We start from the raw sequence: 10,929 nt of genomic DNA, 5'->3' as shown, positions 1-10,929 counted from the left end.
ACTTGCATTTATTTGCCCAGCCTTTGGCCTCTGATTTACTGTCTCTCCATTCATCTAAACTTATATAATATTTAGATGATCTTATCCTCTGTAATCCATCCTTATGAATCAGCCAAGAATACATCTTAACTCTTTAAACTTCCTGTCTAGCCAGTGCTATGGGTTTCATATTCTAAGGTATAACTATTAAACCATCTAGTTACCTACAGGGGACTGTTACTCCAATTTACAATCCCAGGATACTCCTGACCAAACCAGCTTAGTCAGTGAATGGGTTCTCCAGGGAGGGAGAGAGGATTAAAAAGTAAAAAGGACAATTAGACAACACTGTAAGGAAACCCTAAACGGTTCGCAGACTGAAGCAGGTTTATTTCTTCCCCACTCTGCCTTTATATCACCTTAAGTCCATGCAAAGAATAAAATCAGTTCTGAGTCAGGAAACAAGCAAGACAATAAACACACATAGTGAGGGAACAAGCAATGAAGTAAACAAAATCCTGTAAACACCATTTTTAGGGTCTAATCAGGTTGACCAAGACAAAAGGAATGCCACACATTCCTGATCTGAGCCCTCTCTGAGCTTTGAATTAGCCCAAATGTAAATATTTTAAATCTGAACCTATTTCCTTAGTCCTAGCTCAAAGTCAGACTTTTGCCTGAGATTACTTCTTTGTCCTGGCCTGATGTCAAATTCCTGCCAAGTTTCTAGAGTCAGCCCCAAAAGCTCTCCACATATCCCCCTGTTTTATTTCATAAACAAGACTGCATCCATCTTAGGTTGTTCTGATTAGTTGCCTTCCTTACCCATCATGGATTATGCATTATTAAAAGCAATGCACTTCTGTCTTCTGTTGCTAAGGCAACATCTCTGACTGTCAGATTGTTAAATTAATAACTCTATCTGGTGGTCCATTTTTAGTATCAAGCCATGTATTTTGTCCACCAACATGTTGACGATAAAGGCAAGTTTTATCACAAAGAGTAGGGATAAAAGTATTCCCAGGACAAAAGGGCTAGCATGATCAGGTTATATATACCATACTTGAAGTTTGACAAAGTTGGAAATACTGACTTTAAGACTTTAAGCCATGAATAATTTTATCAGCAATATCTGCAGCATCAAAGCTCAGTAGAGCACCATTCTTTAAATTCATAATTTCAACATTCAAAATTAAAACATCCAAAGAGGTGTTAGGATTATGTCCAGTACCCTGCCAGTGTCTTTGAGCTTTGTCCCATTTATAAAGGCTATCATTGTAAAGTTTAGAAGTAACACACATCCATTGGTATTTAGCATGACACTCAAGATGGCTGCTTACCCTTAAACTCCAAATCTCCTTTCAAATAATTTCATAAAGATCATCAATTCCTTGTTCCAATTGCCTATCTAAATCCCCTTGAATAATCAGAGCATTAGTAAAAAAAAAAGCTAAATAAACAGAAGTGCTGTTTTAACTTCTTGTGTCAAAGCAATTGCAAAAGCAGTGGTAATTAAAGTTGCTATATCAGCAATAATCAAACCCACTAACCTCTTGCTTCTTTTTAAAGCCTGACTCACTTTTCCAGTATTGGAAAAAAATCCCATTTTTTTTCTATTACTAACTTATCTTCATAAAGAACTGCAGCTAGCTTCGAAATATGTCTTGAAAATTTCTAGAATCAGCCTTGACTTGATGATGTAAAGAATGAGATTGTCTATCCAATTGTTCCTGTGTAAGGTCTCTAATCTGCTTGGTATACAAATCTGCTGTGGCATTACCTTTACTAAGTGATCCAAGCAATCCTATACGAGCTCTTAAATGTCCAATAAAGTTAGGAAAAGTACATTCTCTTAAATTGAGTTGTATTTGCATAAATAATTTCAAAATTTGAGAATTAGCAGTCTCCAAAATGGAACTATTTCAAGCAATTTTAAGCCAGGAGCTTTATATTGCCTATCAGTATACAACTTAAAAGCTTGAATTTTCAACTTTTCAAAAGCAGCAACTATAGCATGTAATTCAATTATTTGTACTGAAGCAGGGGGAAACTCAAGAGAATAAACCTACAATCCAATTATCTATGCTGCCTGTAGTTGAGCAATCTATAAATACAGTAAGCACATTTTCTATGGGATGCATGTGCAAATTTACAGGAAATACAAAAGTATGCATAGCAACAAATTGTAACAACTTGTCTTTTGGATAATAATTGTCAATTCTGTCTGAAAAGTTTGCACATGCAATAGACTAAATATCAGTACTCTGAGATAACCATTTTAATTGTTCTTTCGAATAAGGAATAAATATTTCCACCAGGTTCTTTCCCAAAATACTTTTGTGATTCTATCCTATAATTCTGTGGTAGCACAGCAACAGTTTCAATAATAGGGTGTTAAAACTTTACTTGGAAATGAAGAAAGATGAATCCACATTAATGGTCCCTTTTTCCAAAGACTGCTGTGGTTGCATGAGAAGTAAATAATTTATATAATGTATCTGTGGTTGACTACTAGCTTTCCCTAATTTCTACAAAGCTATTCATATCTAATCAGTTACTTGTCCAGAGGAATTAGGATTTACATCCTCCTTGAGAATATCAGAGGTTTAAGTTCTATGGTAAGCTTAAGATGAGATCTTAGCCAATTAATATGTCCTAACAGCTTTTGAAAATCATTAAAGTAAGTAAATTATCTTTTCTTATTTGAATTTTCTGTGCCACAATATGTTTAGGATAAGACTGATGTCCCAAATATTGAAAAGGATATTTATTGTCTTTGAATATTTTCTGGAGTAACCACTACTCCCCAAAATTTTGAAGTTCATTTTATAAGCACAAAGGCTTGTAGTAAAGCTCCTTCAGAGAGACCAGGTAATAAAATACCATCCATATAATGAATAATATACATGGAAAGATTCAAAGTCCTAACTTCTTGAATTGAAGCATCAATACATTTTGTACATAATGCAGGGCTATTAGCCATTCCTTAAGGCAAAACTTTCCAGTGATATCACTTCATAGGTTCTTTAAAATTATAAGCTAGCTCACTAAATGCAAACTTTCCAAAATCACCAGAATACAAAACAAAAACAAAACAAAACAAAAACAAAAACAGTGTATAAACAATCCTCCAAATCCATAATTCTATATGAATGCACCTGGAATAGGCAAGTCAGGCTGCAATGCCCCTACAAGTTCCATAGCCTCATTAACCCTTTGCAAACCCTGCAAACATTCTCCACCTTCCCAACCCCTCCTCCTAATTACAACTATGTATGACTTAGAATCCTGAGCCTGTGATCGAACTGCAAACTGCAGCCAATGGAACACTAGCAGTTCAACCACAATCTTCAAGTCTCCTTTGCAACACCAGAGCACAAGCACAACTTTGGAAAGCAAAATTCAACCTCCAGCAAAGAATCCAGTCTCTTCCAAAATCAACACCCAGTTCATCACCCCCATGCTATGAATTTTGACTGACAGTTCCTGCACATGAACACACAATGGTGCAGCTTCCAATACCTCCGCAAAGAGACACTGCCCTAAATCCCATCTTTTATAAGTCTGGTTTATAGGAAAAGAATTACATAAAGTATTGCCCAATTTAGAGCTATCTTTAGAGACCTGTTTCCCTGGGTTGGCTGATGCCAAGTGTTATTGTTCTGAAAAAAATGCAACCCTGAGTTACCAGTTTTAAGTCAACTTTCTGTTACCAATGTTACAAACTTTTTAAAATACCCAGTAACTTATAAGCCAATAATCTATAGCCAAGACATGCAAAACATATTTATACATTTAAAACCAGCCAGAAACAAAAATGAAGTGGCTACACACATCTTATATATTTAGACCAGACAAAATTTTCTTACTTTTTCTGCCTGTAATTTTAACAGGGGAACACCTTGTCACCTGCTGAACCCAATAATCACAATCATCAAGAGTTTTGTAAGAGAAACAACCATCAGCTTCCTTACCATAGAAGCCAAGAAGCTGCTGGCTGGTTTAAGAGTGGCTTGTGAAGATAATCAGCTCCTGGCAGGACTTCTCCAGCTGTAGCTACAGTGTGAGGATCCAAAGACCAATTGAAACTGTTCGTTCGTTCATTCTTTCATTCTTTCTTTCTTTCTTTCACTCTTTCTTTCTTTCTTTCCTTCTTTCTTTCTTTCTTCCTTTCTTTCTTTCTTCCTTTCTTCCTTCCTTCCTTCCTTTCTTCCTTCCTCCCTCCCTCCCTCTCTTTCTTTCTTTCTTTCTTTCTTTCTTTCTTTCTTTCTTTCTTCCTTTCTTCCTTCCTTTCTTCCTTCCTCCCTCCCTTTCTTTCTTTCTTTCTTTCTTTCTTTCTTTCTTTCTTCCTTCCTTCCTTCCTTCCTTCCTTCCTTCCTTTCTTATGAAATGAGTTAAAACTAAATCAAGGGGGCAAATGACCAGCAGATTGTTTTAACCATTTTTTCTTTTGAACATGAAACACAGAGCAACAATTAATGAAATGAAAGCACAGAAATAAACTGACAGACATGAACATATTGGCATGCCAAGGACAGACAATAGACAGAGAGGGAAGAGAACTAGATGTGCCAAAGGGACCTGGATATCCTACCTAGGAGACTTATAACCAGAACTAAGCATTCCTCCAGTAGGAGGCAGAAAGGGGCAGGTAGGATGTCTCCTGACTTTCTCCTGTACCTAGGAAAGCTCTGAAACAACTTACGTTCATTTTCCTTCTCTTTCACCAAACCATCCCTGAATAGGCAGGGAGGACTGCTTTTTCTCAAACCTATTCTCCCTCTCATCTCTAGGAACTAAATTATCTCTAATGAGGTCCAAAGGCTAAAAGCATCTATGAGAATTATCTTTGTTCCTCTAGATTTTTAGCCTATCTCTAAACACACACACAGAGAAAGCATTTTAGTATTACCTTTTTCTTTTTCACAGGGTTTATTCATCACTGGCACAGATCATTTTCCTTTCCTTTGCTCACCCTTCCTATTCCTGCAGTGTCTTTCAGTGTATCCCTCTTACTAGAGTCCCACATTAGGCACCATCTGACCTGGGCACCATCTGACTGGGCCAGCTCAGTCATTCAACAGGTTCTCCAGGGAGGAAGTGAGGATCAAAAAAAAGACAATTAGACAACACTCTAGCATGACCCCAGATAATTCTGCGGCTGAAGTGGATTTACGTTTTCCCGGTCTTCTTTTATACCATCTAAAGCACATGCCAATAATAAGATCAGTTCTGGGTGAGGGAACAAGCAAGGAAATGAATAAATTCCCATAAACACCATTTCTAGGGTCTAATCAGGTTGACCAAGACAAAAGGAATGCCACACATTCCTCAGCTGAGCCCATTCAGAACTTTGTATCACCTCAAATGTAAATATTCTTAATATGAGCCTATTTCCTGAGTCCTAGCCCAATGTCAGATTCCTGTCTAAGATTATTTCTTAATCCTGGCCTGATGTCAAAATCCTGCCAAGTGGCTAGAATCAGCCCCAAAAGCTCTCCACATACTCACCTATCTAACTTTTCCGTGGAAAACCCTAAAAAAAACTATTACCCCTCACATATATATGAGGACACATTATGTCAAATCACCTTCACCTGGTACACAGATGGTAGTTCATTCTTACTCAAAGGGTAGGAGAATGCTAGGGCACTGAGGTGGGAGTAGGTGGTCAGATGGGAGAGTACCCTCAAAGAGGCAGGGAGAGGGGGTAGAGGATATGGGTTTGTGTGGGGGGGAACTAGGAAGGGGGATAATATTTAAAATGTAAATAAATAAAATAACCAATAAAAAATTAAATTAAAATTTAAAAAAATCACCACTTCCTCTTGCAAAAATCTGTCAAATATCTAACCCCAACTTCAATTACTCCATCCTCCACTTCCTACTCACTAGGTCAAGGAACTAGGGAGTGACTGGCAACTTGACTTTACCATATGCTCACTGTCAAACGTATCAGGTACCCTCCTAGTCTTTGTGGATACTTAATTAGGGTGCATCAATGCATTCTTCACTATCAACAAAAATGGCCCAGTTTCTGACCTTCTCCTTCAAAAGATCATTCTCAAGTAGTAGTCCCTACTTCCCTCCATTCAGATAAGGGCCATGAACTCCACTCCCAGATTCCAAAATCCCTCTCCAAAGGTCTTAACATTCTTTGGTATTTCCATATTCTATACAATGCTTGTTCTCAGAAAAGGGGTAAAAGTGAATCACTCTCTCAAAAACACCCTTATTAAATTCTTACAAGTGTTTCAACTTGACTGGGATTAACTCTTGACATTATCCTTTCTCAGGTAAAGAGCCCTCCCCAAACAACTTCTTTTGGTTTCTCATTTTGAGATCATGTATACATTACAAACTCTGAACCCAGGCTTTGCACTCCTTCCATCACCTCTCCTGGCCTGCTTACTCAATCCCTTACTCTGTCATCTTTGCTCCCTGCTATGCAGCTTTACAGACTACCACCTACCCTGGCCACACATTGACTCCTGTTAACACTGGAGTCACCTCTCTCCATTACAGAAAAATAAACCTTACCTTTTTGTTGTTGTGGAATATTTTATTACACTGTGAACCCTGAGATTGTGTTATTTATTGGAAAAACCTGTTTATAGTTCTGGTGTAGCTCACCCTTAGTACATACTTTTAATTTAAGAGCTTTCTGCTTGAATACTGTTACAGGATTAAATAAAACCAACCATAAGTCAAGAGGCAGAGAAAGCAACCAGTTGACAGGAAGTGAACATAGGATTGTAAAGGGAAAAACATAGAGAGTTAAAGGAGTCAGGAGGATAGAAAGATGCACAGGATGAAGAAGAGAAACATACAGCTTGAGGAAGGTTTTTCGGAGATGGCTGGTGAGAGGGGATTCCTTCAGGGATGTTGGCTATGATAAAAGTCAGCTGGGTGCTTTCTCTGCCTCTCTGAGCCACATGATTTGAGCCTAGCATCTGCCTCCCAAGTTTTCATTGGTAAAATTGAATTATTGAGATTTTTGTTAAAATACATTTGGTGTTCGAATGCAGTACATGATCACATGGACAGAGAAATTACTCCAGCTGCCAAAAACACCGAGAAGCCATTATACTTCATAAGACACCTGGAAAATCTTCAAGGATAGAGTTAAGTAATGTTAAAAGAAAAATCTTTTCCACATTAAGAATGGGAAATATCATAACATAGGGCTTTAGACCCTGCATATTGCTACTTTATATTGCTATATAAATGCAGAAAATGAAAAGATAAATGACATAACTAAAATTGACATAATACAAATCATAATTTCTAAGTCTGATAATCCTTATTTTATTTCTAGTAGCCAAATTGAATTTTTGAGCCAAATATGAAAAAATGGTTTGATAATCATGCCAAATATGAAAAGTAGATCGATAAGATATAAGCTGTAGAAAGACTTATAGATGAAAATATTAAAATAATCAGACACACAGAGAAGAATTTAGACAAAGCGTACCATGCCAGAACAAAGGGAAGCAGACCAAGTTTGTTGGAAAAATCAATCTTATAATAGCCAGAAGCTGGAAAGAACCCAGATGACCTTAAACAGAGTGGTGACCTTAAACAAAAAGTGTGGTACATCTACACAATGGAGTATCACTCATCTATCAAAAACAATGGCGTCATGAAATTCATAGCAAATGGATGGAACTAGAAAATATTATCCTGAGTGAGGTAACCTATTCACAAACAAAACAAAACCCATGGTACGCATTCACAGATAAGGGGCCCGAAAGCCCGGATAGACCAAGATAAAATTCACAGACCACATGAAGCTCAAGAATAAGGATGACCAAAGTGTAGATGCCTCAGTCCTTCTTAAGAGGGGGAACAAAAATATTCATAGGCAGGGATATACAGACAAAGTTTGGAGCCGAGACTGAAGGAATGGCCATTTAGAACCTGCCCCACCTGGGGATCCAGCCCATATATATACAGCCACCAAAACTAGACAATATTGCTGAAGCCAAGAAGTGCATGCAGACAAGAGTATGATATAGCTGTCTGCTGAGATGCTCAACCAGAGCATGACAAACACAGAGGTGAATGCTAGCAGCAAACATTGAACTGAAAATGGGGTCCCCATTGGAGGAGTTAGAGAAAGGATTGAAAGAGATGAATGGGTTTGCAACCTCTTAAGAACAACAATGTCAACCAACCAGAGCTCCCAAGGACTAAACCCAAAGATTATATGTGGACAGACCCATGGCTCCAGCTGTATATGTAGCTGAGGATGACTTTGTTGAGCACCAATGGGAGGAGAAGCCCTTGGCCTGCCAAGACTGGACCCCCCAACTGAAGGAAAATGTCAAGGTAGGGAGGTTGGAAGGGGGGTTGGGAGGGAGAACACCTTTATAGAAGGAGAGGGGGATGGCATAGGAAGCTTATGGATGGGAAACTTGGAAAGGGAATAACATGAAGTGTAAATAAAAAATATCCAAGGGGGGAAAAAAGAAAAAAAAAGAAAGAAAGAAAACCAATCTTAGTTTATCCAGTTACTATACACGTACTAAGAGCAGAAGATAGTAACCCAAAAAGTCATGAAGAAATGACATGGACTCCTATTGGCATAACAGATTTGAGGAGACTTAAGGAAGTGATCATTTCATTTGCATTCACCCTATTTGAAGAAGATATTAAATTCATAGGCAACTCAGAACAGAATTATCCTCTAAGACTAGAAAGATTTGGCAACAGCAATATTGGAAGTTGGTCCTCAGTTACAATGATGAACATGGTTAAAAGAGGAACCTGGGACCATAGAACAATGAAGTAAGGCTAGAGGTATTAATATTTCCTAGGATCAGTTACTAGGTGAAGATCAATATGTTAAGTTACAAAGGCAATATTTCTTTGGTAATCATACCTTGAGGCTGTCATTTAGCAGCTACAAATGCTTGGAGCAAGGTGAAAGTAATAGCAATGAGCGCTGAGTTGTTTACTAAAATTATACAAGGCCCAAAATAAGCTTTCACTGATTTTTTTTTTTTTTTTTTTGCAAAGAAAGACTTCAGCTGTAAATGGAAGAGTATCATATTGAGAAGTCATACAAATATTAATCAAAGCTTTGGCTTTTGAAAATGCTAATTCAAAATGCGAAGGGGGCAATCAGGACTTTAAAAACAAGATCAATACCAAAAAATGAATGAATTAGAAATATTGAATCTCATGTTTATGATGCTACTTAGATAGAAGAAGTAATTTCTAAAAGTTTTAAGAAAAATTGAAATGTCAGATGTTTTTATTGTGTTAAGAAAAGGTATTTGAAAAGCAATTGTAGGCAAACCACTCCTAGAAACAATGTGTTTTCTAGAGATTATGCAAAAAGAAGGCCTCGGTCTTCTGGAGTATATAGAAGGTGTGGCAAAAGCTGTCACCAAATTAATGAATGAAGATCAAGAAGAAACAGACAAGGTAACACTTTGCCATTCAGATATGCTCTAGAGAGCCTACTGCAGACTCCAGTATTAAATTTGATTTGATCATTACTTGTCAGCTTTGGAAAAACTCATTCACATAGCAATTCAAAGATTTAAGGCATGTTGTTAAAAACAGCACTGCTCTGGATGTAACCAAGGATAGAACATTTTCAATAGATAAAACAAAAAATTCAGGAAAGATTAGAAAAAAATTATAAATGATCAGAGGCTGAAGCTAAAAATATAAATGAACAGCATTGAATATAAAGTGGATAGAAAGTGAAGACACAGAAGTTTCAACAATAATTTCACCTAAATTTTGGCATCCAAATTGTCCTCTTTCAGAAGTAAATATTCAACTTCTAGAAATTAGAGTTTTATCTTAGGTGAAGCAAAGTGCAAGATGGGTTGAATACATATGACCAGATGGACAAATAGAAGAATTAAAGCAATATGTAGCCAATATAGCTATGAGTTTATGGAGAGGTGATTTGTTGCAGCAATGGAAAAGATAGATTCACGTTCCTCCAATCTATGAAACAAACCAAAATAAAGACTGCTTCTGAGAAAAATATTAAGATATTATCAAGAACAGTTGCAGATCATTGAGGTTGTACATAAATAGGACATAAGAGCTATTGGCCTTTCAAAATTAGCAACTGTCCTATCTTTAAAATAGCTAGTGGATAGACCTGTGTGGATGGAACAATGGTCTTTGACATCAGAAAAATTATAATCACTAGGATAGATGATAAAGGTGCAGCTAAATGCTCAACATATTGAAGAATCAATGAGTCCTTGGAATTTTGTTATAAAAAGAAATCTGGAAAATGGAGAAGTTAACAGATTTAAGAGTCATAAATGAGATGATTCAACCAATGGGCTTTGTACATACTGGAATTCTATTTCTTTCTCTATTATGTAAGGGTCAGTGACTGCTGTTTTTCTATACATTAACAGGAACAGGATAGCGTACCTGCTTATAATAATGTTCAACTTAACACATATCACTGGATAGCTCTTCCATAAGGAATGTTAATTAGTCAAACACTGTATTCATATTTTGTATAATAGCTATTAGAAATAATTCATAATAAGTTTTCTTAATCTAAGATTTATAATTATATGGATTATACTTTACTGGTTAATAAAGACAAAGATACCCTAGGAAAAATTTGTTTAATGAAGTAAAGAGAAATTTGCTGTGCTGAGAATTACAAATGTTTCCCTGGAAAAACACAAAGTAAAGATTCTATCAATTATATAGTATATAAGAAACGTTTACATAAAATTTGACCACAGAAAGTACAATTCAGGAGAGATCCATCAAGAACTCACTGATTTTCAAGATTATATTGGAGATATTAAATGGCTATGGATCAAAATAGGATTACTCAGGAGCAATTTCACAAGTTGTACCATGTTAACTTCAAAAGTTTGAAGAGTTTTCTACCCCTTGGCAACAAGCCAAGGAAATTATACAGAAATGTTCTACTTTTTTTGTACAGCCAAA

This window comes from Rattus norvegicus, chromosome 18, assembly GCF_036323735.1.
Source record: "Rattus norvegicus strain BN/NHsdMcwi chromosome 18, GRCr8, whole genome shotgun sequence".
Lineage (NCBI taxonomy): Eukaryota > Metazoa > Chordata > Mammalia > Rodentia > Muridae > Rattus > Rattus norvegicus.
This window is presented reverse-complemented; position numbering follows the sequence as displayed.